The 27,011-nt window shown below is 37.8% G+C and overlaps 1 protein-coding gene across 1 annotated transcript in view; it reads right to left on the bottom strand.

The window, feature by feature from the left end:
- The window catches only part of LOC141580586 (uncharacterized), an 862,829-nt gene that overhangs the window by 554,929 nt on the left and 280,889 nt on the right, over positions 1-27,011 (bottom strand). The window contains exons 11-12 of the mRNA XM_074382346.1: positions 12,414-21,530; positions 1,840-1,975 (exon numbers count right to left, since the gene is read on the bottom strand). The gene's annotated coding sequence lies outside the window, so the exon portion shown is untranslated. The remainder of the gene's footprint in view (positions 1-1,839; positions 1,976-12,413; positions 21,531-27,011) is intronic.

Genomic DNA, 27,011 nt, shown 5'->3' with positions numbered 1-27,011 from the left:
TACACACACACACACACACACACACACACACACTTGACTTCATACAAAGATATCGAGAAGCAGTTCTCTCATAAGAAAAGATCATGTCTCCTTAGAAATTAAAGATAATCCCAAATTGGAATAAGTCATTGACATACACTTAAAGCAAACATGTCAAAAGGAGCATTATTTATTTTTTGGTTTTTGTTCAACCACAGTAAGCAGACATAGCATGGCATTAGCTGGCCTGGTGATCATTTCATATTTTTTGACAAAAGTGAAAATCAAAATACTTAAGGAATACATTATAACATTGTCTTGTAATGTAGGCTGATACTCTGTTGATTTACTCTCAGATATGAAACTGAATCAATATTGAAATCATATCCTTAACAAAAAAAAGAATGATGTGTTTCTCACAGTGATGGTGTTAGGTCCACACATTTAGGATTTAAGCTGACTCTTCTGTTGAATTCACTAACTCCTTAAATCAGTCTGTAATCTGCATTGACAGGCAGTTATAAAAAATTGCTAGTATCTACTGAAAACAGAGAACTTTCACATTCAGTAAACCTCACCTAAATACCAGCCATGTCCAAGACCACACTAACCTCAACCCACCTGGTCCGTGCTCTACTCTAGTATCAGCAACGTGTCAGACATAATGTTCGATCCCAGCACTGAGACCACCGAGACCTCAAGTCAGTGAGAGACGGATAAGGGGTATCACGAAAAAGTGGGAAATAGTCTGTATATCCAAAAATTAGGCCTTGAAATCAACACAGGGTCTCATATTTGAACACTGCTTTTAGCACTATGTTAATACTAAATTGTCAGATCAGAAATATGTCAAATCCTCTTAAAATGTCAGAAAGGATTCCAGGCTAGAAATGCATGACTGATTGAAGTTATTGTGGGAGAATCCAAATCGTAAATTAATGCCTCGGAACAGATTAGCATTAAATTAATGGTGGTATTAAGTTAATGGCAAGCATTTCAGGAAGAGGTAGATTTTGAAAGTGCCACAATCCACCATTGCCATCCTACAGCAGACTTTTAGGCAGCTTCATTTTATTTGAATTAAGGTATTAACATATCTCAAGCCAGGAGGCCTAGGACAGAGGAAAGAAAAAGGATAAGAAAAGGTGAAGGGTCAGAAATAAATGGTTAATTCCACACACCATAAGAGATTACAAGCTTCCAGAGTTTGGGATTCCATCTGTAAGCTCACAATGCAACATAGATGTTTATTTGAGGGGGGAGGTTGGGAGGAGGGAGAGGGAACAAAGATAACTATTGGGTACTGGGTTTAATATCGGAACGATGCAACAATCTGTACAAGAAATCCCCATGACACGTATTTACCTACGTAACAAACCTTCCCATGTACCCGCAAACCTAAAATAAAAGTTAAAAAATAAAAAGAACTCAAAAGAAATAGATTGGTGATGGCAAGAACTGATTTACTTTAACTTCTATTTTAAGATCAGTAGTACATGTACAGGTTGGTTACATAGGTAAACGTGTGTCACAGGGATTTGCTGTACCAATTATTTGATCACCCATGTATTAAGCCTAGTATCCATTAGTTATTTTTTCTGATCCTGTCCCTCCTCCTATCCTCCATCTTCCACCCTCTGACAGGTCCCAGTGTGTGTTGTTCCCTTCTGTGTGTCCACGTGTTCTCATCATTTAGCTCCCACTTGTAAGTGAGAACATGCAATATTTGGTTTTTGGAAGAACCAATTTTTATTTCCACCAAACGGTTCAGTTGAGAAAGAACCTTCACATTCAATAAATCTCTACTGAGAACCAGCCTATTGAATGAGAAGTGGAGCCAATTTCCATTTGGCCACTTACCTGAGGAGTCATGTGCAGAAAGCTGATCTGACTGAGAGGACCCACACTTCCAGTTTATTCCAACGCTGTTTAGGCCACCGCATAGCTTGGAACTCTGGCCAGTTGTCTAACTAATCTGCCCACTGTCCAGCTCTACCTACAGGATGGAAAAATGAATTTGCCAGGCAGTCATAAATATCTGATTTGTATGATAGCTACCTTTCTTATTTTAAATTAATAACTTGATATTCTGGCTTTTAGATCAGTCAAGTTTCTTAGCATGAAGTTGCAATATCCCCACATCTATCAACTCTGGTAAGACAAAGTTCCAGATCCTGCAAAGCCAGTAGTATAAAATCCAGCCTGGGATAAATTTACCAATAAAATGCAACCTGGTGAGGACCTGCTTTGAATGTCATGACCCCTAACACTCTGGCCATAGCTAATTGGACCGAGGATTGGCACTCCAATCTTACTGAGCTACAACGGGCCTAAGCACAAGAAATGGGTAATAAAATAAAGAGCCAGTTAGATTTTTCTTTGAGAATTTCAACACAACTTCAAAAACAGTCAATGGCTACCAAAATAGATGAAAGAGGAGAAATACAGGAAGAACAGAGTAGACAGAAGCCAGGAGGCAATAGAGCCCAGTTGGCAGCAGAAGTTGTCAGTGAGTGGAATCCATAAGGTAGAGACGAGAGTTGAGAGAGATTGTTCAGTAGTGACTGTCAGACAGAAGTAGCAGAGACACCATAGCATCAGCAAGGATGATTACAGTTGCTGGAGACTATGCAATATCCTGGTTCTCCTTTGGAACTGTCTTCCCTTGTAGAAACAATTCATAGCCTCCTTTACTTCTGTTTTCATGCTTCCCAAAGAATACCACTAAATGAGATTACTGAAAATGTTTTCTTCCTTGTAATGTGGAGGAGCCTAACAAAGTTTTAGAAATATTGAAATATAGACCTTCCCATTTGAGCAATGTTTTGATTTCCACAGGCTGATTTTTAACACTCTATAAAATGGTTTCATATAGTTGTGTGTTAAAGTCTTATCAAGAACCCTTTTTTGAATAAAAATTTCTTTAATATTTTTTGAACCAAGCCAATAAGCATATTTTTACGAGTATATGACACACAAATCAGAAAGTTCAGAGCTGAATATCCCTCATAAATACAAAATTATTACTTGTCATATATTCTGAAAACAAAGCAAAATAATCCAACTGATTCATTTTCTAATCCATGAAATAGATGATACATGATGTACTTTGTCACTGTTGATTTACTACAGTTTATATTTTTCCCTGAGTTTCAGTGATTTGATTCAAATAAAATCAATTAGTTTAATTTATTTCTGTCATTATATAAAACCTTTATTATCATTTCTGTCACCAACTGAATCCCTTATCTCCAGATGAAGAATTCATTGTTTCTGAAATATTAAATAAAAATCTAATCTGTATTTAGTCTTGCACTGACCACTCATCTCAACCAAAGTATAGGAAAAAAAGTCTTCAATTTAGATAAAATTAATATATAGGAAAAAAATGTTTGACCATTAGTTGTGAAGACAGGACAAATATACACTTTAGAAATTGATTGAAGACATTCTACTAATACTAAATAGTAGCATGGACCATATATAAAAGTGTCTTTCAAATTGGTGAAACTCTGTGACAATGCTGGTTTTATGTTAAAATAAAAAATTGGAATACAGAAGAGACTTCTGTGGACTAGATTTTGACTGGGAAGAGTTCTTGATGAGTGTGACCATTGGGTTGGGCTGTGCCTGCCTGATGAGATTAGAATAGTAGAGCATAGAACAGAACATCTCAAGCTATGGGTCATGGAGTCAGGAAAAGTTTTATCCAGGTGCAGGGTCAGAATGGAGGGGGCAGGGAAACAAAGCAAGCTAAACAGTGGGGCTCGTTGGTAAGAGATCAAGAATACAGGCTTAGCTGATTTAACCTATAAGCATTCTGGACCTTAAGCAGAAAATTGTCCTAATAAAAGTTATTTCAGGGAGATACTGCCAGCAGCAGGACCTGCTAGGAGACCACTGTAATGGTCTTAATGTAATATAACTAGGTACCAGAGTAGAAACAATTAGAACATTGCAAAGGACAAATTTAAAAAACATAAGTGATTGGGAATTAATAGACTAGGAAATAGATGTGAAAATAATTAGAAATAAAGATTAATCAACCTCTTAAGCTTATCACATCAGAGTTGGAAAAATTAGGTGGGCAGTGAAGGAAAAGATGTGTTTGGGTAGGAAAATTGTAATTTTGAAATCTTCAGGGAGCTATCCTGGTGGAACAGGACATGCGAAAGGAGAAAAGTGTGTCCAGGCCTACCTAATGGTGATGATCACATGAATTCAAAGCAATGCTTACATACTCATTCACTGGCTGCATACAAGTACCTGTGTTATTTGGTAATTTAATAAGGCACAGACTCACAGCCATGCAACCAATCAATCACTATAGTAGCATATAGCACAGATCTAGAGTGGGAGAAAATGTTTGAGCCAAAGTTATGCCATAGCATGATAATGCAACATATTAATTTAAAAACAGTGAACACAGATATCCCATACATGAGGGGCAAATAACACTGTGTTTCTAGAGAAACTAGAATGTTCTACTCAAAACAAGGTCCTCTGAACAATTCTGATTGGCATTTACCACTGTTTTGGGCAGTTAATCCCTCTGAGCTACACCTCTATGCATCCTGGTCTCCTCACATTCTCCCATCTTCTCTGAAGTTTGCTTGGCTTTATGCTCTGATATTCCCTAGGCTTTGAAATAGGGGCTACTATACTCATCTGTGTGTTTCTTCTTGTCCTCTGGATACAATACTATTTTAAAAGCAATAGAGTTTAAAGAACCCCAGGCCAATAATTTTGTGGTTCAGCACTACATCTGAGATATATTGTCCATACTGTTTCGACGTTATGTGCAGATTTAAGTAAGAGTACTCTTGTCTTTCATCTTAGATTTCAGCCTCTCAAGCCAGGTCACTAGTCCTGGGGTTTTGTCTTCTCCTTGCCTGCTGAAATTCTTTCGAGCTGTAAGTTCTGCCTTAATCACAATTCCTTGTATCTTTGTCCCCATTTATTGATCTGGTATTTATGGTAACTTTTGCTGATGACTCCCAGATATGTATTCCAAGCATATGTATGGAATAATTCCCTTTTTAAAAGCACTATTCAAACAGCATTGTCTTCACTGTCAACTTCGTCATCTGAATTAAACTTTATTTAATTTAGTATAAAAACTCCTTCAGTTATAAAATAGTATGACCTTTTTTGATATAAAAGCTCTAGTCATATCACAATAGGACTATATAAATTAACAACCATATTTCAGAAGAACTGAAAGTATAAACATGAGCCCTTAAATAACTAAATAACTGGGTTTTTAAAAAATAATTCACTGTATCAAATCCTAAAGAGTTAAGTTTGACTAATCCCAAGAAATCTTCTTCTGATTAAGTAAATCAAATAAATATTTTCACCATGAAAAAGATTATCCTACAAAATCTATTTGTGAGGGTTGGTGCTTTAGATACTAGGATCACTCTACTTGGGGAAATATCTTTTTCTGTCAGTAAAAACTATATTCAACAAAGAAAACCTACCCTTGTGATGTAGTTTGGATGTTTGTCCCTGCCCAGATGAATTTAATACTCAAAGCTGGAGGTGGGGCCGGTGTTTGAGTCACGGCAGTGGATCCCTTAGGGCTTGGTGCTGTATTTGCAATAGTAAGTGAGTTCTCTTGAGATATGGTAATTTAAAAGTGTGTAGCACCTCTTCCCTCTCTCTCTCTTGCTCTTGCTCTGGCCATGTGAAGTGCCCCCCACCCATTCATCTTTTGCCATAACTGTAAGCTTCCTGGGGCCTCCCCAGAAGCCAAGCTGATGCCAGCATTATGCTTCCTGTAAAGCCTGTAGAACTGTGAGCCAATTAAACCTCTTTCCTTGATAAATTACCCCATCCCAGGGATTTCTTTATAGTGGTGCAAGAGTGGCCTAACACACCATCAAAAGTTAATAAATCTGGCTCAATATTTTGTTTCAACTCCTCTATTGAAGCCAGAATTGAGAAATCATCTATGTGTATGGGTAATCTATGCTCCAATAAGTGCCAAATCACAATATAGAATATTGTCACAATGAGGCCAGGCGCGGTGGCTCAAGCCTGTAATCCCAGCACTTTGGGAGGCCGAGGCGGGTGGATCACGAGGTCGAGAGATCGAGACCATCCTGGTCAACATGGTGAAACCCCGTCTCTACTAAAAAGGTGCAAAAAATTAGCTGGGCATGGTGGCGTGTGCCTGTAATCCCAGCTACTTAGGAGGCTGAGGCAGGAGAATTGCCTGAGCCCAGGAGGCGGAGGTTGCGGTGAGCCGAGATCGCGCCATTGCACTCTAGCCTGGGTAACAAGAGCAAAACTCCGTCTCAAAAAAAAAAAAAAAAAAAAAAAGAATATTGTCACAATGGTCACAATATGAGAAAGTTTGATCTTTAGCTTTAACTGAGGTTGTTAATTTATTTATTGGTTTGGCTTGTTTTAGAGGGTGGTCTTAATATTGCCCACATGGTCTGGCTTCTCCTTGCTTTGCCAAGGAGCCTGTCTCCTGCTCAGCAAAGATGCCTGCTTTTCTGTAGACGTTTCCATCTGCTAGTCTTCATTAGCTGAAGAACTGAGGAAATCTTTCAGTCCTTCCCCATCTGGGCTCATCTAGCTGATCAGGACATTTTTCTTCTTAAGCATCACTATAGCCATCCTCTTAGAGCCCATGATGAAATGCAAGGATGACCAGTTTGTGTATTAAGGCATTAAACCAGCATCACAAAGCAAATAAGAGGAAGAAGATTGGGAGTTGCAGCTCTATTCCTATCCCATTTTCTCACAGCAACTCTAGGAGAATCCAGGCAGTTAGGATTTAAGACTTGGGATAATTCCCCCTGTGTATGCTTCTTCCCTCACTGACTCCCTCATCTCCCTAACTCTTCCACATCATCTTCTCTCAGCCTATTCTATGAGCACTCTGTCTCCTGACAAGCATTCCACCTCCTTCCTCCAGGAAATCCCACCCTGCTTTATTTGAGTGATATCAGCACTCTGTTCCTAATTGTTTCTTCAAATTCTGTTGGCTTTACCCTCAACTAGAAGTTCATGTAGATGTTATTCTACTTGAAGCTTTTGCTGGCTCCAAAGAAGATGGATGAGTTCTGGTACTGTAGACATGTAAAAAGAAACAGTATGTAGTCTGATTTTGTTTGATGTCCACTAATAGAATAGAAACAGAATACAGAAACAGACAATGGCCAGACCACATATAAAATAGAACACTGATCTGCAATCTGCAAAAAAATCAGCTTAGGAAACCAACCTATTATCTCTAGTAACCAGCCAGGAAGTTAGCCAGCTGTAAGTCAGACTTGTAGAAAATCAAACCACTCTCTCACGTGAAGACAATACGCTCCTCATATCTAGATATTTTAAAGCAACTTCTTTAGAACCTTGAGAAATAACAGATATCATTTTGCTAAAGGAATACTTGACTCTTACTTGTTTCTGCTTTTATGGCCAGGAGCCATAGCTGAGAATGGCTCTGGCCAAGTCAACCAATAGGTCACTTAGGATCCTAAGTAGCAAGGATGGTACTTGAATGCATCTCACTATATTTAACTTATATTTTCTAATTTGAAACCAAAAAACTTTTTGAAAAGTCATACAAAATTATGCAAAGTGGTGTAAAATATCTGAAAGACAAGCATTTACCTAAAAGAGACTCTCACAAAAGATATTTATATCCATCCACTTCCATTATTATTGAATGGAGAAACAGAAAAAGGGTTCAAACATTTCAAAGGTTTCTATAATTTGTAGAAACTATTTGGCAACCCAAGAAACAAGAGACCAGAAGATTTATAAGACATTACTTGGTTCATTTACAGAATTAAATAAAAAACTGTAAATCTTTAAATTATTTAAATTATAAGTAGAAGTAGGAGCTTCATATTAAGCATAAATTTTACCACCGCTGTGATAGTGTCTGAAAAGTTGGCTGGAAGGGCCTGCAAATTACACATTTGCATAAGAAATAAAGGGTACTCTCAAGACCAAACACACACAAAGAAGTATCCTGGAAGAGAAAGTATGGGTCATAGGCTTAACCCAGTAGCAACACTCCAGTCACTGAAAAAAGAACAAGCTTAAATTTTTAGTGTAACAAAATTATGTTTCCCTCTATTATAGCCCAAAATGGAAATATAAGAGTGGCAAGTTAATACAAAATAAGATTTTTACACTCAAAAATTCCTGAGAGACTTTATGAGAAGGATGACTAGTGCACTAGAGAGAAAGACCTCCTTGCTACTTCCTGAGAGCCCAGTGTGGGCAGGACCACACACATCCTAAGTGCAGCCATGACAGCCAAGAAACAGCCACCAGAGAAGGCATGGCCCTCTCATTAGCAACCGCAGCATGACTGCTTCAGGCAGGTTCCCCACAGACCCAGCACCAAGCGTTTCCAGAGCAGCAGAGGGCAGTCTGCTCTTTTTTCTTTCTTTTCTTTCTTTTTCTTTTCTTTTCTTTTTTTTAAGACAGAGTCTTGCTCTGTCCTTCAGGCTGAAGTGCAGTGGCACAATCTCAGCTCACTGCAACCTCTGTCTCCTTGGTTCAAACGATTCTCCTGCCTCAGCCTCCCAAGTAGCTGGGATTACAGGCAGCCACTACCATGCCCAGCTTATTTTTGCATTTTTAGTAGAGATGGGGTTTTGCCAAGTTGGCCAGGCTGGTCTAAAACTCCTGACCTCAGGCCATGTGCCTGCCTTGGCCTCCCAAAGTGCTGAAATTACGGGCGTGAGCCACCATGTTCAGCTGGGCAATCTGTTCTCAAGTGACTGGAGGCTGTGTCCTTGACATGAGCATCATCACCCAAATCACCTGTTTATGCATGAAAGGATGTACAGGGCTTTTCAGTTAGCAAAAGATATGGAGGTGGTTTGGCCACATGCTGACATTGTTTAGAGGAATATGTTAGGAAGAATCATAGAAATAAATGCAGAAAACTTTGAATGGGATTAGAGGCCCCAAATCAAAGATGAAGATGAGAACCAGAACATGAGTACTTACTACTGTTCATATGATCCCCATTTTTCTTCAAGGATGATAAGTGGTTTGGGGAACACTAGTTTCAGACATATAATTTTATTTCAGGGGTACCATTTTGAAAATTTTTAAATAATAGGGTTTTTTCTTTCTCTCTCCCTATTCTCTACCACCTTGAATCATGATGTCTGAAAGCCTCTCTGCCATTATCACCCCAGAGAAAATTCCTTCCAGACTGGGAGAGAAAATAAAAGAAACCCTCTATGGCAGGAAGAAAACAGGGAAGGAGAAGTCAAGCAGGAAGACACAGCCAGAGGCATGTGACCTACTTCCTAACTGAAGGTGAAAACCCTAGAAGACAGAGATGATGGAGGGCCGGGGGAACACAGGGACACTCAGGCAGTGGCTGGCCTCCTTTGGGGTTGCCCAAGAAAACTGCAGGCTTCTAGGAGCAGCCTGGCATGTGACTCGTGCCACATCCAGCATTGCACAGGAGTAAGGTCCCCTGACAGAGAGAGGTGACAAAATAGATTAGCCTGAGATTCTGCTCCTGACTTTCCTCCACCTTCACATGGCTTCAAGGGATCATGGAGTTCTGCCTGCCCAGCAGGCAGCCTGCCCAGGCACTCATAGACCTGCTGGATCGGCAGAGACATGGGGTCAGGGCATGCTGAAGTAGGTGAGGATTTCTTAAAAGAAAACAACCACAGTCACAGATTTCAGAAATCAATGGCAACACACATTTCTAGAACTCCAAGTGGCATGAGAGGCACCTCGGTGTACAACAGACCAGTCACAACAGGGAGGATCCAGATGATACCTGGCAGACAATGCAGTCCCCTGTCCCAATAATATAGAATGACTTAAGACCCTCTTCCTACGTAGAACAACATGCCATCTTAGAAAGGTGCTGGCAGAGGGAGGAAAAAATTTGAAAATGGAGCTTTTACCTGAAAGAGAATGACATACAAAAGAGATCATTCAGGAGACAAATAATTTTTTTTGGTGTTTCACAATTCTCCTCTTCCATCAATATTGTCCCCACCCTACACATGCACCCAAGGGGACAAGCCTCATGAGAAAATTCTATCAACTGCAGGAAAGACATCGTTTTCATTTTAATTTCACATCCAAGATGATCCCATAAATTTGTATCCTAACATTCTCTCAAAATGTTATGTATCGTCAGCATTATCATGTCTGTTTGTGAGAGAAAATGCAATTGACATGGAGGGAGAGAAGAAGCAAAGACAAAGCCAAAGAAAGTTCATGAGACAAAGGGGCTGGTTTGGAAATTCCCTGCTTGGTCTGAGAACTGGCCAGTGGACTTGGGAGAAGCTGAAGGCGAGGGCATGTAGTACCATGAGGAGAGAGCCACACCAAGGGGGCTGAACACAGTCCAGCTCATCAAAGAAAGGAATAACTGTGCAAGTGAGGAATGTCAGCATTAATTATGACAAATCTGTAACTGATGGAGTTATTGGCATTTTAAGAATATATCTCCAATTTTGTGATGTATCTGCTACTGTGCCTTCAAATGACAGCAAGAAAAATGGTGAGGCATTTTTTCCATACACTGCATACTAAGCTTTGAAATCAGTATTATTTCCGAGTCATATTTTATTGACTCCTATAGAGTTTGAGGCACATGAGTTATATAAAAAAATGGAATCATGACAGAAAGATCATTCTGATTCTAACTTATTACAGGTCTGTATGGAGTTATTTACAATAAAGAAGGTGCTTGTTTCCAGTAAGAGCCTAGAGTTTTGTTAATACCATTTTTCAGTACTGTGCTGGCTTGGATGTAAGACAGAGTAGAATTACAAAGAGCTTATCTATGAAAGGACAACACAGAGATCTGGAAGAACTCGCAAAGGCCTCCTAAAAATAGTCTGCCTAAGCCCTATAGGTTGTACCATTGCCTAATTATGCTTAAGTATTGATGTATTATGCTTAAGTATTGATGCTTAAGTATTCTGAGTTCCCTAAACTATGCTGAGTCCATTCCTTGATGGGCAGCAATTCTGAGTGTCTCAATAAATTGATGTGCAGATCTCTGGAACAGTATTTGCATGAGGAGCTCCGAAAGAAAGTGTGAGTCGGGCAAATACCATTGTGCCAGAGACAAACTTCAACCATGGGAGAAGATTGAGGATTCTGAGAGCAATCTGAGGTCACTTGGGTTTGTCCTTCAGTCCAGCAATAAGGGTCTATGGAAAGGAGGGAGAAACTGGAAATAAAAGTCTAACGTCCTGCCTTGCTAAAAGCATTCAAATCAGAACTCATCAGAAACTCTCTAATTTTTTATTAGATGGTTTATTTTATATTAAGACAAATAATTTTAATTATTTACTTGTGATGACAGTTCCACAGAGAGGAGAAAAGCTTTCTCTCCAAAAGTGTTCCTGAAATTATTAAAATTATGGGAAAATGGCCTTGGCCCCAAAACTCCAATACATCAGCAAAAGGAGAATACCACAGGCCCCAGCAGAAGTGGTACAGATGTGCAGGCTGGGTTCCTGAGAGAGTTGGCAGTACACAGGGGAATTAGAGATATCCAGCAGAGGGGGCATCAGTACCAAGAGGTCACTATGTGACCACTGTCTGAGCGTGTTCATAAACACAACTGAAAAGTCTTGAGGACTTTAGATACAACTAATTGGGTAAGAGAAAGTACTTCACTGGAGACAGGACTCCTGAATTGGCAGATTGACACAAAAGCCACACAGCATAGGGTATTACCATTAATACTGTTAATATCTATATATATGATTAGGTAGGTATAGTTGAGGAATATGAATTATGTAGAAGTCCAAGGCAAGTTTCCATAATTATCTTGAAAGTCCCAGGGATTCTTAACCTGAGTCTGGGACCCTTAAATAATCTAGATAATATTTAGGGAATACTCATGTTTTTTAAGAAAACCCATGTGTTTGCAAAATTCTGTGATGTATCTTTATGAATATTTCTTCTGATGAAATGTTCATAATTTTTATCAGATTATCAAATGAGAATGTGACCCCAAAAATGTTAAGAACCTGGAATATTTCCTGCAGCACCCCAAAGAGATATCTCATTTCTTAGGACCCAGAGGAGATAGAAAATAATTTTGTTTTTGTTTTTGTTTGTGGGGGGCGAAATCCATTCTGAGAGCTTTGGACTTGTTTTCAAATATCTATGATCAAGGATATCTTTGATCTTCAGAATATTTTCCCCTGCAATGCCAGAAACCCTCATGTGGTAGTAGGGTCATATATTTCACTCCTCTGTCCCCAACTTGCAGTACAGAGCTATGTTCAGTCTACCCAAAATAATCTCAAAGGTTCCAAAAGACAACCAATGCAAATTGTAAGAATATTAGCCATTTGCATATCATGTATTAGCCTTTCATAAGAATATTTCTCCCACTGAAAATGAAGGAAACCAGGGCTGAATGAAGACATTAAAATCAGGCTCTGTGTACTTACTGAGAAACACTGTCTGGATGAGGAGATAGCATACTGGGCCTGCTCTGATGGACATTCTTTATTGGCAAGGATTCAGAAAGGGATTTTTCAGTTTTGGGGTCACAGCAGCTTCAGCAGATAGCAGAGAAGCATCCATGTTCTTGATGAAATGTATAGATACGATCAGCGTACCTTGGAACTAAAAAGAAAAGAAAAAAGGCATAAGAACATGGCTAAACAGATGGGAAAAAAAATGGACTTTTTTCTCTGTTTCAAATGACCATATTCTAGCTCTCTTCAGCATTCAGTTGGACTATTTTATAAAGATAAATCAAATCAAATACTTAAGAATTACCAGTTGGTGACCTTAACCTAGCATCGCTGACCTTGTAGGTATTTCAGTTCTGCTGGGATAATTACTAGGAGAGCAAATTATAAATATAGGTCATTACTACTGTAAGCAAAAATCCAGTGCAAAAGCAGTTAGTTCTGAGACAAATTACCTAAGGAATCTACCAGCTCCCCAAGGTCCTTCCATTGTGTTAACTAGTCAAAATTCTAACACGAGCATTAAATCAAAAATTTAAGTTGCCAGGGACTTCTCTCCTCAGAACTTTAAACAGTGTCTTACAAATGCATTTCGCTACGCACATTAAAACCTACACCAGAGATGGTAATAAAAGCCCAATATCTCTAAAACAGGAAAAACAGAATTTGTCACTTCAAAATTACCGTGTGATCTATGGTATTGGGATAATGCAATTAATTTTTGTGACATACAGGGCCACTTGCATACCAAAAAGGGGATTTTCAAAGGACATTTCTTGTTAAGCTATTTTTAATGACAATAATTACTTATAATGGAGACACTTAACCACTAACAGTGGAAAATCTCAAGATATAACTGAATAGTTTCAGAAATTTAAGTCAAAAATTAACCTATCTAATTTTTACTAAAGGAAGAAGAAAAAATTCTCTGAAGACCACACTTTCATACAAGTCTAAAGTTTAAGGCAGCAGCATAATAAGAAAAAAGTTTATTAAAGGGCTGGAAATTATCCTCAAATTAAAACATTTACAGCCTAGAGCTGTAATTAGGGCAAAGGTAAAGGAGAGATTCACAGAACAATCCTGGCTGCTTCTGACTGCTCCTTGGATGCTGTCTTTGCTAATTCATTACCTTGCTTCCACTGTTAATTATGGGGCTCCCCAAGGCTTGATAATGACTCTTTTTCTTCTTTACCTTTCCTTTTACTTTATTCATTGCCTTATATAATTTTAACAATTCAGATAGAGATTCAGCTAACACTGATTGATACCTTCTGAATGATAAACTGTGGTAGGCATTTTTGAAGTTAACAGCTGAATACCACTTGATCATGGTGAATGTTTTTATGGTTGTATTAGTCTGTTTCTTTTCTTTACTCTTTCTTTTCTTTTTTTTTCTTGCATTACAATAAAGAAATTAATTGGATTATGGTTCTGCAGGCTGTACAGAAAGCATGGCACTGGCGTCTGCTCCTTGTGAGGGCCTCAGGAAGCTTCTAATCATGGTGAAAGGCAAAGGGGGAGCAGGTGCTTACACTGTGAAGGTGGGAGTGAGAGAGCAATGTGGGAGATCCCTGACTCTTTTTAACAACCAGATATTGAGTGAACTAACTGAGCAAGAACTAACTCATCATCAAGGTGAGGGCACTCGGCCATTCAGGAGGAATCTGCCCTATAATCAATACCTCCCACTAGGCCCCACCTCAAACAATAGAGGTCACATTTCATGAGATTTGGAGGGAACAAATGTCCAAACCACATCAAATGCGTTGCTGGATTTGGATTGCTAATATTTCGTTGAGGATATTTGCATCTCTTTTCATCAGTGATACTGACTTGCAGTTTTCTTTTGTTGTTGTTGCATCTGTGTCTGATTTTGGTATCAGGTTAATGCTGGCCTTGCAGAATGAGTTTGGAAATATTCCTTCCTCTTCAATTTTTGGGAAGAGTTTGAGTAGAATTGGTATTAGTTGTTTAATGCTTGGTAGCATTCATCAGTGAAGCCATCAGATCCCAGGGTTTTCTTTTATGGGAGATTTTTTTTATTATGGTTTCTATCTTGTTACTCATTTTTTTGTTATTGTTGCTGAGGTTTTCTACTCCTTTATGGTACAATCTCAGTAAGCTGTATGTTTACCAGAATTTACCAATTTCTTTTAGGTTTTCCAGTTTGTTGGTGTAATAATCTCTAATGGTTCTTTGGATTTCTGTGGTCTCAGTTATTATATCTCTTTTTTTTCTGACTTTACTTATTTGGGTAATCTCTCTTTTTTTAAATTAACCTAGCTAACGGCTTGTCAATTTTGTTTGTCTTTTCAAGAGAACAAAACTGAGTCTAAAAATCACAATCTAGAAGATCAGCTAAATGAAAAGTTGCTTTTTTTGAAAAAATAGGTGTTGACAAAATGTTAGCTAGATTAAACAAATGTAGACTCTCATCTCCACCTATTTCACCTCCCTAATATAGGTTGAGCATCCCTAATTTGAAATCCTATATCTGAAATGCTTCAAAATCTGAAACACTCCAAAATCCAAAATATTTTGTGTGCCAGCGTGATGCCACAAGTAGGAAAGTTGACACCTGACCACACTGTATATAATTACCTTCAGGCTTTGTGTATAAGATATATATGAAATATAAATGAGTTTTGTGTTTAGACTTGGGACTCATTCCAAAGTTATCCATCATAGGTATATGCAAATATTCCAAAATGCAAAAATTCAAAAAATCCTTTTCATTTTCTCTACTCAACTGACAATGACTCTTTTTCTCAAAACTCTTTATATCTCATCTCATCTATTGTCTTTCTCACTTAAGAATATCAAACCCTTGCCACCCCACTTACCCTAGGAACCCCTCTGCCCCTCATATTGCAAGCTTCTTTCATAGCTACTTTCATATCATTGAGGCTTAAATGCTTTACATAATGGATCAGAATCAAAAAGCAGGAGAAGATTTTGGTATAGGGCAAGAGAAAGTACTGAAAGCAATCAAGGAAAGAGGTCAGGGAAGGAAGAAGTCTTCAACTGCTTCTCAATTCGCTGTGCGTTTTGTTTTGTTTTGTTTTAACATGATGACTCTTTATCTCCTCAGGATTAAAAAAAAAAAACATAAAGAGGAAAACTCTGAGAAAAGATCTTTCCAATTAAAAGAGTCTGACTAGGGTTAAAAGAGGCACTTCTTTTTATTTTTATTTTTTTTTTTGAGACAGAGTCTCACTGTGTTACCAAGGCTGGAGTGCAGTGGCCCGATCTCAGCTCACTGCAACCTCTGCCTCCCAGGTTCAAACCATTCTTCTGCCTCAGCCTCCCAAGTAGCTGGGACCATAGGCCCCACCACCATGCCCAGCTAATTTTTGTATTTTTAGTAGAGATGGGGTTTTACAAATGTTGGCCAGGCTGGTCTTGAACTCCTGACCTCATAACTCCACCCAACTTGGTCTCCCAAAGTGCTGGGATTACAGGCTTGAGCCATCATGCTCAGTCAAGAGAGGCATTTCTAACACATGGAGTAGAATGGAAACTGTTCCTACAGGGCATTTTTAGTATTCCTGTAAGTTTTAAAGTTGTCCTTGAGTCTGGAACATAGATTGAGCCTCAGCTCAACACTCAGAACCAACCCCCATTCTCACAAAGTCCATGGTCTACAGGAGAATATCCGTAGGCCTGTCTTTGTTCATCTTGTCACTGGATTCTTAAGAGTTTACTGAGCTTAATATGCTTTCTTTAAATCCTACTTCTCAGGTCATCTTTAGTTTCTCTGAAAACAATGTAAGCCATGAGAACAATGTAGCTGCCTTGCCTCTAACTTCTCTGCCCTCCCTGCCATTCTGATTGCATTATAGTAAAATCTATTACAGTAATCCCTTTCACCATCTCTTCTATATAAAAGCAGTTACTCTGTTGCCTGCCAGCCAAGTAGAATGTCATAAAGGCCACTATCGAAGAAAGTAAAAATGATATAACAACATCCACAATAGAAAAGGAGAAAACTAATGAGCCACTGACCTTAATACATTTATGTATCCCAGGGTTAGTTATGTGAAATTCCTTGAAACTTCCCCACTTTGAGTTATGAACGAGACATTTTATTGGTTAAGTCATTAAGCCTTTTAAAAATACTCATGGGAAGCAACATAGTTACTATGTCTTAGAATTGTGTCCACACTGTGAAAGAGCATCAGGGTTGAATATGAAATATTAGGATGTCCCAACAGGGATAAATGCAACACAGAAAATATGAAAGTGGGTGGGGATGGTCAGAGATCCAGGCCACAGGTGGCATCGAGCAGGCTGTTAGCAAGTAGCCAAGACCAGCCACTTTTTTTTTTTTTTAATCTCTCAGCCAAGACTCTAATCGCTGGCAGGGAGCATTAGTTAAGCTTTTTTTCAAGATTGAGGATACATAAAATTCAATGCAAATTTGTTTAGGCAAACTAGAAAATAAACTGGCTCAGAGTTGGCTTAAGACATGGCTGCTTGAAAGGACCCAAACGATGTTACCAAATGTTCTCCATCTGTCCGCCTCTCTTGGCTCTACTCTCCTCTGTATATTGGCTTCATTTTTTTAACAGTCACCTTCAATGTCACAGAAATGGTTGCTGAAGCTCTAGACCATGCACCTTCTTCTATCTTAGCCTGCATAAACTAAAGCATGGCTTTCCTGGTAGAGCCTACAAAAGTGTTCTCCTTCTGACTCTGATAGAACCTGCCTGTGTCACATGCCCAGCTTTAAACCAATGACAAAGGCTTGTGAAACATGAATGACAGAATTGGATCATGTGTTCCATCCCTGCAAGTGGGGAAGGCATGGGATGTGGTTATTGAAGAATGCAAAGTGGGTAAGAGATTATCTATAAATAAATACTCACTACACAGCATACTGGGCCCCAGTTCTGGGAGACTGGGTATATGGACAAAAAACAAAGATAGGAGCATCCAGAAGAGCAGAAGACAAAAATTATTTTGTTAAAATTTTCAACAAGATTGAAGCCTAGTTATTAAAACAGTGACAAAATGTCAATAGCAGAGTAACAGCCATAAATGATTTAGGTAAAACTCCATAACTCCATTATGTAAAGGTCAGGATTTTTCCTAGTTTCTGGTAAGGTATGGTCCTGTTACCCTATTTATGGCAAGAGAGGCACCTCAGAGGCAGGCCTGCTATTCTTCCACTGAAGAATAGGGAAGACTCAAACTGGGTCTCAAAGAAGAAAGATTAGCTTCATTCAGTTTACTTAAACCCTGGATCCACTCAGTTCTTCATCAATGAGTATAAGGAAACAGTGCCCAGCTACTCAGTTTTTATGACCCAAAGAAAAGTCCTTGTGAAGAAAGCGATGGTTCCATGCAAGGTCATGAAATTGTAAAAACTTTGCAAATTCTGCCCAAACTACAAAATAATGAATAAACAAATTAAACCAAGTGCATAGGAGAGCAACTGAATGCCTCAATCTGAATTCTCATGTGTCTTATCCCAATTCCTACCAAGAGATGCAAATCAAAAGCTTGAGAGAAAAGGGCACTCAGTAACTGCCCTTGTCTGTGTCAGCTGGGGACTGCCTAATGGATGATGACAGCCTGACCCTTCTCCTGGACAGCATCATGACAGGTCTGGATACTTGAAATCATCAGCTTCCAGAGGCAAGGTTCCAAGCAGCTATTGCCAGGCATGAGCAAAACACAGACCATGTGCAGCAGGCAGCATGCTACATTCTAAGAGCAGCAACTGAATGGGACAGGGAAGGGGGTGACTTGTGTTCAGATCCTGATTCCCACACTAAGCTCAAATCTAGCATACACAAGTACATGCTTCCTGCCAGCAGAGCTTTAAAGAATGCTGTCAGAGAGTTTTGTTTTCCAGGGCTCTTCCCAACTGGAGCTTCTGTCCTTGTTGGAACAGATTCTCTAACTCTCCCTGGGACAAGGCAGGTCCTTATTCCAACCAGTCACTGCTGATTACATTTCATCCCACAGTTCTACATAGACTATCTGAATTCCATTCTAACAAACTTATTTTTAATTTAGTATTCTCATTCTAACTAGATTTGCTTTTATATCTCTAGATTGGTTTGAAAAATAAAGTAGTCTTACCTTAAATCTGAGTATGACATAAGAATGTGCTAACATTCTTTGTCCAAATATTGATTTCCTTCCATGCTTAAAGTTAAATCTGTTTCCAAAATCCCTCATAAATTTAAATTATTTAGTACATTCATTGATTAAAACATTAAAGTATGTATTGACATTTAATATGAATGAGTTTATGTGTTATACCACCAAACCATGTATATACCAAATTATAGGTAGCATATTCATTCAAGAGAGAAACAGAAAATAAAATAACTTTTGCACCCGCATAGCATTTAGAGAAGGGCCAGTGACTCTTCTTACTTCTTACCTGAAACCATGTGACCACCATCTGCATTCTCTGCCTTATTCTGGGCTCTGGAATCAATCTCCTTCTTAAATAGGGCAACTGTTGTGAGCTACTCAGGTCAATACTGAAGGGTCAACGTCAAATTCACACTTGCTATTAGTCTCATTTCAACCTAATCAAGTAAGCAGTCTTCCAAAAACCATACCTAGGCTTGATCTCACACTCCTGATTGAATCTCTAGGTAAGCAATGTGTCCTATGCCTTGATTCTTCTAGACTAGAAACTCTGTCCTCTTCTTGCCAGTCACTTCCCCAGTTCCTGGGGACTCCATTTTCCTACCGTAAATCAGACCTCCTTGCTGTTCTTCAAATGCTTCCTCCCAGGCACTTGTTTGCTCCACTTCTCTGTCAGTATAATCTTCTTACCTCTTTTAGACAGCCCAATGCCTCTGACTTGCTAAGAAACCACCTGCATCTACTTGCCAATTACAATATGCTATAGGATATGTTCCATCCCCCTGGTTTAAACGTTTTGCTCCCCAGAAGGGTTGCCAGGGCCTGCCCTACCTAGGGCTGTGAATTCTGCCTTTCCTGGCCACTTTACTACACACGGCTCATTTTTTATGAGTGCTCACCAATGGTATTTACTTGCTTTGTTTTTGTATCTTGAAATAATTAGTTGAAAATGAGAAAACACTAATTTTACTGTTAGCCTAAATGTGCAGCATTTCCAAATACCTGAAGCCAAGCATTATTTTCCTTTTCAAACTATAGAAAAACATATTAGTTAATTTCTTGTGCACACACTAAATTTCCCCACCATGCAGGTCAGCATTCTTAAGCTTTGCCACTGAAAGAGCCTTTGCTTCAGAGGACAATAAAACACATCATTCCTGGGTCAGACTTGGTTTCCTGCATGCTGAACGTGTCTTTGAATTTGAATGTTTTGTCCTAAAAATAAAGTTTTAGCCTCTACCTCATAATATATACCTTTTTTGCATTTTTAAATATTTAATTACTTACCCTCAAGTAGAACTGTAGCTACTTCAAGAATGTGGATTCCATTCACTCTGTGATTTCATACATCCCTTCACACACATTTCTGTTCCCACAGCATGTACTCATGCCTTAGGCTGATAATGCATATAGAATGAGATTAATATTCTTTTCAGAGGAAAATCTTATGATCTATTGGATTGAACATAAATATAACTGACAAAGTCTGCCTCCTTTGGCCTCCTTAAAAACCTAACTTATTTTCTCTTACTCCATGTTCTCTATGAAACGGACAGTTATATTTCCCTAAGAATGTTGTGAAGTTGAAAAGCTTCCTTTTGTTGAAGTTTCTAAAGGAAAATGGCTATTCTTAGCTACCTCAAATAAAATGAAATATGTGATGTTATTTTTGTTCCTAACTTGACTGAAAATACACTAAATCCATGTACTAATTTTGGACCTACATCCATATCTATAATTAGTAGTAGTAATAGCAATACAGGCTTTTTAAAACTTTTTAAAAAATACTTTATCTTTGGCTCCTACCTTACGGAGGAAAAAAAATTTAAGCATGACATATTTGAAGTAAAAGTCAACTTTATTGACAGATTAAGACATTTTTTGGTGACCATTAATTAGGAAATTTTTATGTCCATTAAGATCTTGGAATAGATAGTCCAAAAATGTTACTTTAATGAGAATTTGATGAATCTTTACTCAGAAGACTTAAAACAAAACAAATGCCCATTGATCAGGGAGTGTAATTCTTTAAAAATGAAAAGATGATTTTTATTGTACAGTAAAATAATACAAAACTGTAGAATGAAGAGAAGTATTATAATTTGGCAGAGTGGGAAGAAAGGCAGGATAGCAATCAGAATGTCATATTTCACAATTCAAGAGATCATAGTCCTAGAGATTCAGTCCTTGTTGGCCTTACCATGTCCTTGAGTACTGGATATAACCCTCTTTTCGGGAAAAGGAGAAGAGGAAAAAAGGCCTCTTTGAAAAGGAGTAATAAAGGAGTCCCTGGAGGATTTCTGGGCTCTTGAAACAAACTCATGGCAACAGCTTGGCTCTGCTTCCTACTCCAGTGAAGGAGGCCAAAATATGAATTGGGAGTGAAGCACTGGAGTATTCGCAAGTTCATGTTGAAATCTGATTTCCCAGTTCAAGAATAAAGTTGATTAGAATTAAATCAAAGTAGTGATTTAAAGGTGCCCTATAAAAGAGGTTGGTGCATTAAATAACCACCTTTGCTCTTACAAGTAGTCTCAGAGGGGAAGATGTAACGAAGATTCCATCATCTCCAATGTTGGAGAGAGAAAAACGTCTGCAGAATATAGTATCTCACCAATAGTCATAATATCAATGTCATTAAAAGTTATTTACGGAAACTGCTTCCCAGGTCAGTATTCAATCATCCATAATATACCAGTTACAATTTATTTTTAAATTTTAATAAATCAGGATAATACCTTCTTTACTATTATGAAATCCCTTTCTCATTCTAAACCATTGCATGGTTTTCTTCCAAGAAGGTATATACCTTAAAAACAAAACAAGCCTGAGAAACAGACAATGGGGAGAAAATGTATAAAATAGTATAAATTACTTTGTGTCAAATGTTTCATGCAGATACTACCTGTATCTGTGTTCAGGCACTTTTGACATGTGGCTCTGTGTTCTCTTATGTCCCTTCTCAGTTGCCATCAACTGTAAGACACACAAATTTAGCAACACATTTTGGGGAATGAATACATAATTAAAAACTAATCAGTATTTTTATTCTTCAGTATGAAGATCAGTTCAATCAGTAATAAAAATCCTAATTTGAAAATGAACAGAAAACAGTTCATAAAGAATAGTGTATACATTTTATATATAAATTGGCCTTATATATTTTATATATGAATTGTATATATTAAAAAATATATTTTATATATAATTATATATAATTATATTATACATATATTATATATTATATATTATATTTATATATATTATATTTTATATACAACTGTATATATTATATTTTTATATATAAAATATAATTTATATATAATATATAATACATATATTTTATTTCATACATAAAATAAAAAATATATATTTTATATATATATATATATAAACAGAGCCAATTTATATATAAAAATTAAATCTGGAAGATTTAATTTTTAGATATAAAAAGATTTTTATATCTAAAAATTTAATTTTTATATCTAAAAATTTTTATATATAATTATATTAATTTTTATATATAAGAAGATTTTTATATATAAAAATAAATCTGGAAGATGCCTTTTACATTTAAAAAAATCAGTTTGAGTATAAATGCTCTTCCAATCTAAATGTCTAAAGATTCTTCATCATCACTTTTGGCCATAAATCATTTCCATACCATCATGACACCACACTAGTTAAGCCATACTTTCAAATCTTTTTCTATATAGCAACTTTAGTATTGATAGCATAATTTCAAGTGTTTATTCTGCACTTCCCATGTGATCAAATTTGTTAGGTTTTTTTTTTTTTAATTTCCTTATTGAATTAGCTACCAAAAGTCAAACAACTTCTCTTGACTGTCGCCTGGAAGCTGATGACGATGGTGGATATTCAATGAAATATTAATTGTTCTTGAAAACTGTCCTAGCTGGTGAATAAAAGGAAGCTTTATGAAAACTGGTAATTTCCACCACTTAATTCCACTGCCTGGAATTGGACAATTGTCAGTATTCATGTTCTTATTCAACGCTACTCAATGGTATGACATTTTCAAAGGCACGTGGTGTTACAAGTCCCAGTAACATAGCTGTGGGACCGTAAAATTAACTGATACCATCTGTGCATGGAAAAGTTCACAGATATTTAAGTTGTAGTCCTTCTACTGTTAGCTAGGTAATTTGATATTAATAAGATATAATAGAATGTCTCAATTCCAGATACTACTCTGCAACATAGAACTAAGGTGAGCTCACTGGGGCATTGTACAAAATGACAGTCTTTTGCTAATGGACTGTTAGCTATAGATACCCTCTATGGAAGACTGTCTAGCCTCTATCTAGCAAAGTTTTTGTTCTTGTTGCGGTATTGTTTGTGCGTGTGTGTTTGTCTGTTTTTTAGGAGGTGCAGTAGACAGGATGTCTAAGAAGGCTTCTTTTCAAAATGTTCTGCCCTAGTCCCCAGAAACTGTGACTATAGAATATTGCATACATGAATATGTTTTGTTACATGACAAAAGGGATCTTGCAGATATAATGAAGGCTACTCATCAGTTGACTTTAAGATGGGAAGATTATACTGGTTTATCTGGGTAGACACAATGTAATTGCGTGAACTCTTAAAAACAAACAACGTTTTCTGGCTTGTGACAGGGAGGATGGCAAAGGGAAAGTTAGAAAGAGAGCAGAAAAATTCAGTGTAATACTGCTGGATGAAAGATGGAGGGGGCCACATGAGAAGGGACTCGAGGGACCCTTGTAGTAGAGAGTGGATCCTAGCTGACAGCCCAGTAAGGAAATGGAAATCTCAGTCCCACACTGAAAAAGAAAAGAAAAGAAATTCTGCCAACAATCTGAATGGGCTTGGAAACTGATTCATCCCCAGAAGCTCCAGAAAAAGCCCAGCCTGATGGAAACCTTGATTTACCCCCTGGGAGACCCTGAGCAGGGAACCCTATTAAACCTACAAAGACTTACGACCTACAGAACTGTGGATGTTGTTTTAAGCCAGTGTGTTTGTGATCATTCGTTACTGAAGCAGGAAGTTAACTAGCACAAGCAGCATGCACACGGAGCAGGAGGAGAGGATGGAGATGGTTGTCTAGTCAGCCTGAAAACATGGTGTAGCCCAGTTGACCGTGGGGATGACTGGTGTCCTAGCTGATTCAGCTGTACCTACCAGAGGTAGAGGTAACAACATAGCCTGTGAGATACGCGTGTGAGCCATCGGAGTATAGCTATCTATACATAGAATTAAAGTTTTCTCTTCTTAGGAAAGAAGTACATAAGCAGTTGCTCTTATAAATCTGAACTTTTAAGTGATACTATTTTTAAAAAAGAATTATTCCTCATCTAGAACTTAAGAAGTCAAAAAACCTTAAGATCCATGCCAAAACAGTTTTGTTAATGGTGTTTCTGCCTAACTTAGCAAACATAAAATTCAACACATCGTATATCATGCCAGGTATTTTCCCACTTTCTCAGTGATTTCTATCAATTTACTTTACTAATACTTACATTTTTCACCAAAAAACAACTATTCCTTTTTCCAAAAGAATAGACATCTGTCCTTATTCAACCAGTATTGATTAAATGACCCTATTAGAGGCCAAAACATTCTACTATTAATAGAAACTGATCAAAGATGAACAAGATATAATCGCTTCTTTCAAGGAGATTCAATAAATCTAGTACGGAAAACATAAAAAAAGAAAACATCCACTTACGGAGCTATCATGGGTTTTAAGAAACCTAGAAACTGGAAACTGGGTGATAAATAGCTTGTGGGGGTTTAAAGTGTCACAGTGCAGACACAGAATGTGAAGCCTGTCATAGCTGTATATTTGTTTAATTTTTTAATTCACCTTTAAAACCTACGTCTAGATACACAAATCATAGAGAGATGTGATGAATAAATTCCATAACTGAAAAACATGGCTGAGGAAAATACCAAGTGTTACACTTTCATCTATACACAGCTCAGTCTAATCAAGACAGAATGCAGTCAGAAAGCATTTGATCTGTTTTTTTCTTGATATTATTATTCTACAGCTAATGCAATGTTTTTGGAGCTGGGGTTTGTTTTTCTTACTTGTGTTATCACTTTATTAGTATAAATTTACACCTGTCAACACAGATTTACAGCAATGGATCTACCTACCACAAACATTATAGGCTTCAAGGACACTCACTTAAGAGCTTGAAACACTTAAATTGTTTGAACACTTGCTAATATATTTTGGTTTTACTTATATGAAAACATAAATAGCCAGAGCCCTGCTAGAAGAAAAAGTTATTTTGGTAATACTTCTGATTTTCCTCCTGATTTTTCTTCTGAGTTCCAAGGTTATTTTCATCTGTGAATCACTGCTTCCAATACCAAATAATTCCAGTAGTAATTCTGCCCACATGGGGATATTGAAAGAAACAGGGCTAAATTTCACTCCCTACCATAGAGCAGTTCAAATACAAAAACATTTGTATGCTTTGAAGTCATACCCACTCAGATTCTTTGCAGCATTTTCATAATAAATGCACTAAAAATGGGGACCTTAAAAGGGGGATTCATGTGTTTGGGATTGAGCTGTGCCATTAACTGAAAATATGAAATGACTCCTGCCCACAAGAAGTATTCAAGGTAGTTGACAGGAGAACGATACACTGAGTTTGCGGAAATGGAAAGTAGTCTGTGCAGTCAAATTGGAGGAGGATTCCACTCCTCATCGAATCCAGGCCTTCATCATCTCTTGCCAGGACAACTGCAAATGTCTCTCAACTGCCCTCTTGCCTACTAACACGAACACCTTTCAAATAATATCCCTGCCATATACAGTCTTAATCAAAATGCTTTGTTTCGGATTACATTGCTTCCCTGATTAAAAGCATTTGATGGCATAGAAATGAATAAAATTCAAATTCAGTAAAGCACGAAAGAAACTCGTGTCCTGCCTTCTTCCCACCTCCTTCTCTAACCTCTTCTCTTTAGACATCTAGCCCTGCCATTTTAATGCATGATCCCACTAAACTCAATTTTTTTTGTCATTCTGCAGCACACCTGGCTATTTCATACTCTCATCCTCCGGATGCCTTCTTGTTGCCTGGAATGTCTTCTCTTCTATTCCCACACACTCTTACCTGTCTCCACAGGTAGAAGAGACCATTTCCTCCTTTGTGTTGCCTCAGTATCCCCTATAGACTTCCTTCTATCAGACCTTTTTTAAGAGATCATGTCTCACTTTGTCATTCAGCCTGGAGTGCAGTGGTGCCATCATAGCTCACTGTAATCCCAAACTTCTGGACTCAAGTGATCCTCACATCTCAGCCTTCTGAGTAGCTGGGACTACAGGCACCACCACTATGTCTGGCTAATTGTCTTATCTTTAATTTTTTTTGTAGAAACAAGGTCTCACTATGTTGTCCAGGCTGCTCTTGAACTCCTGGGCAGAAGTGATCCTCCTACTTCTGCCTGCTAAATTGCTAGGATTATAGGCATGAACCACCACGCCCAGGTACCATCAGATCTCTTATTACGGACTGGCAGATACATTTCTTTTCAGGTTTATACTCTATATTAACCTACAATAAAGCAGAGGCCACATCTTCTTCTCTGTATTTCTCAGAATTGTAATCAAGGACATTAAACTATTGCTAGAAATAGAAAACCCATACATGAAACAACTACAAAACAAAGAAAAAGAATAAAAAGAAATGTTAAAGTATATGTATCGTGCTGTGTCCACATTGAAAGTTCTATGAAGTCACAGGGTATGCTAGAAAGAGTTTAGCATTAGACAGACCTGAATTCACAACCTGACTCTTCCAGCTCCTAGCTGTATAAGCACACGTACCTCAGTTAATTTCCCAATAGTGCCTATCTTACTGACTAGCTATGTAAACATTAGATGAGATGTGACAGTCCATCACAGTAGTTGCTAAGAAAGTATCTATTCTCATGCCTCTTCACTGAGAAGGGAGAGTGATTATATGTACTAAATTACTCAAGTATAACTGCTTAAAGTAAGTGTGATTTGAGCTTGACTAGCAAGAAGAATTTGGACAGATAGATTTTTATACAAAGTGCCATCCATATGGAGAAATAGCTGGAATGAAGGCAGCTGACTTGCTTAAAACTCTTCCCAGATGTACCTAAGGGCCAGTTTTCAGATGCTCTATCACTCCTAGAACTCGCCCTTCAGAGCAATGTGAGAGTCATTACACGTGAACGCAATCTAGCTTCAAAACCCCTTCGTAAATTAGAGAAAACGCAAAATAGTAGTAATGGTATTTAGAAAAGACTCATTCTTTAGTGAAAGAATGTTCCTGAAAAATGATATTGGACTGTTCACTTGTTTTCACAGAAGTTCACATTAACAGACAGCAGAGCTGGCACAACAGTATCTACCAACATTCAAGCAAACACAGGGTAGGTAATAATTTCCATGTGTGAATGGTTCCAGTGTTAACAAAGCAGTCT

The sequence above is a fragment of the Saimiri boliviensis genome, chromosome 1 (assembly GCF_048565385.1).
Source record: "Saimiri boliviensis isolate mSaiBol1 chromosome 1, mSaiBol1.pri, whole genome shotgun sequence".
Lineage (NCBI taxonomy): Eukaryota > Metazoa > Chordata > Mammalia > Primates > Cebidae > Saimiri > Saimiri boliviensis.
Note: the sequence above shows the minus strand (reverse complement) of the source record. Positions and strands in the feature narration are given on the sequence as shown.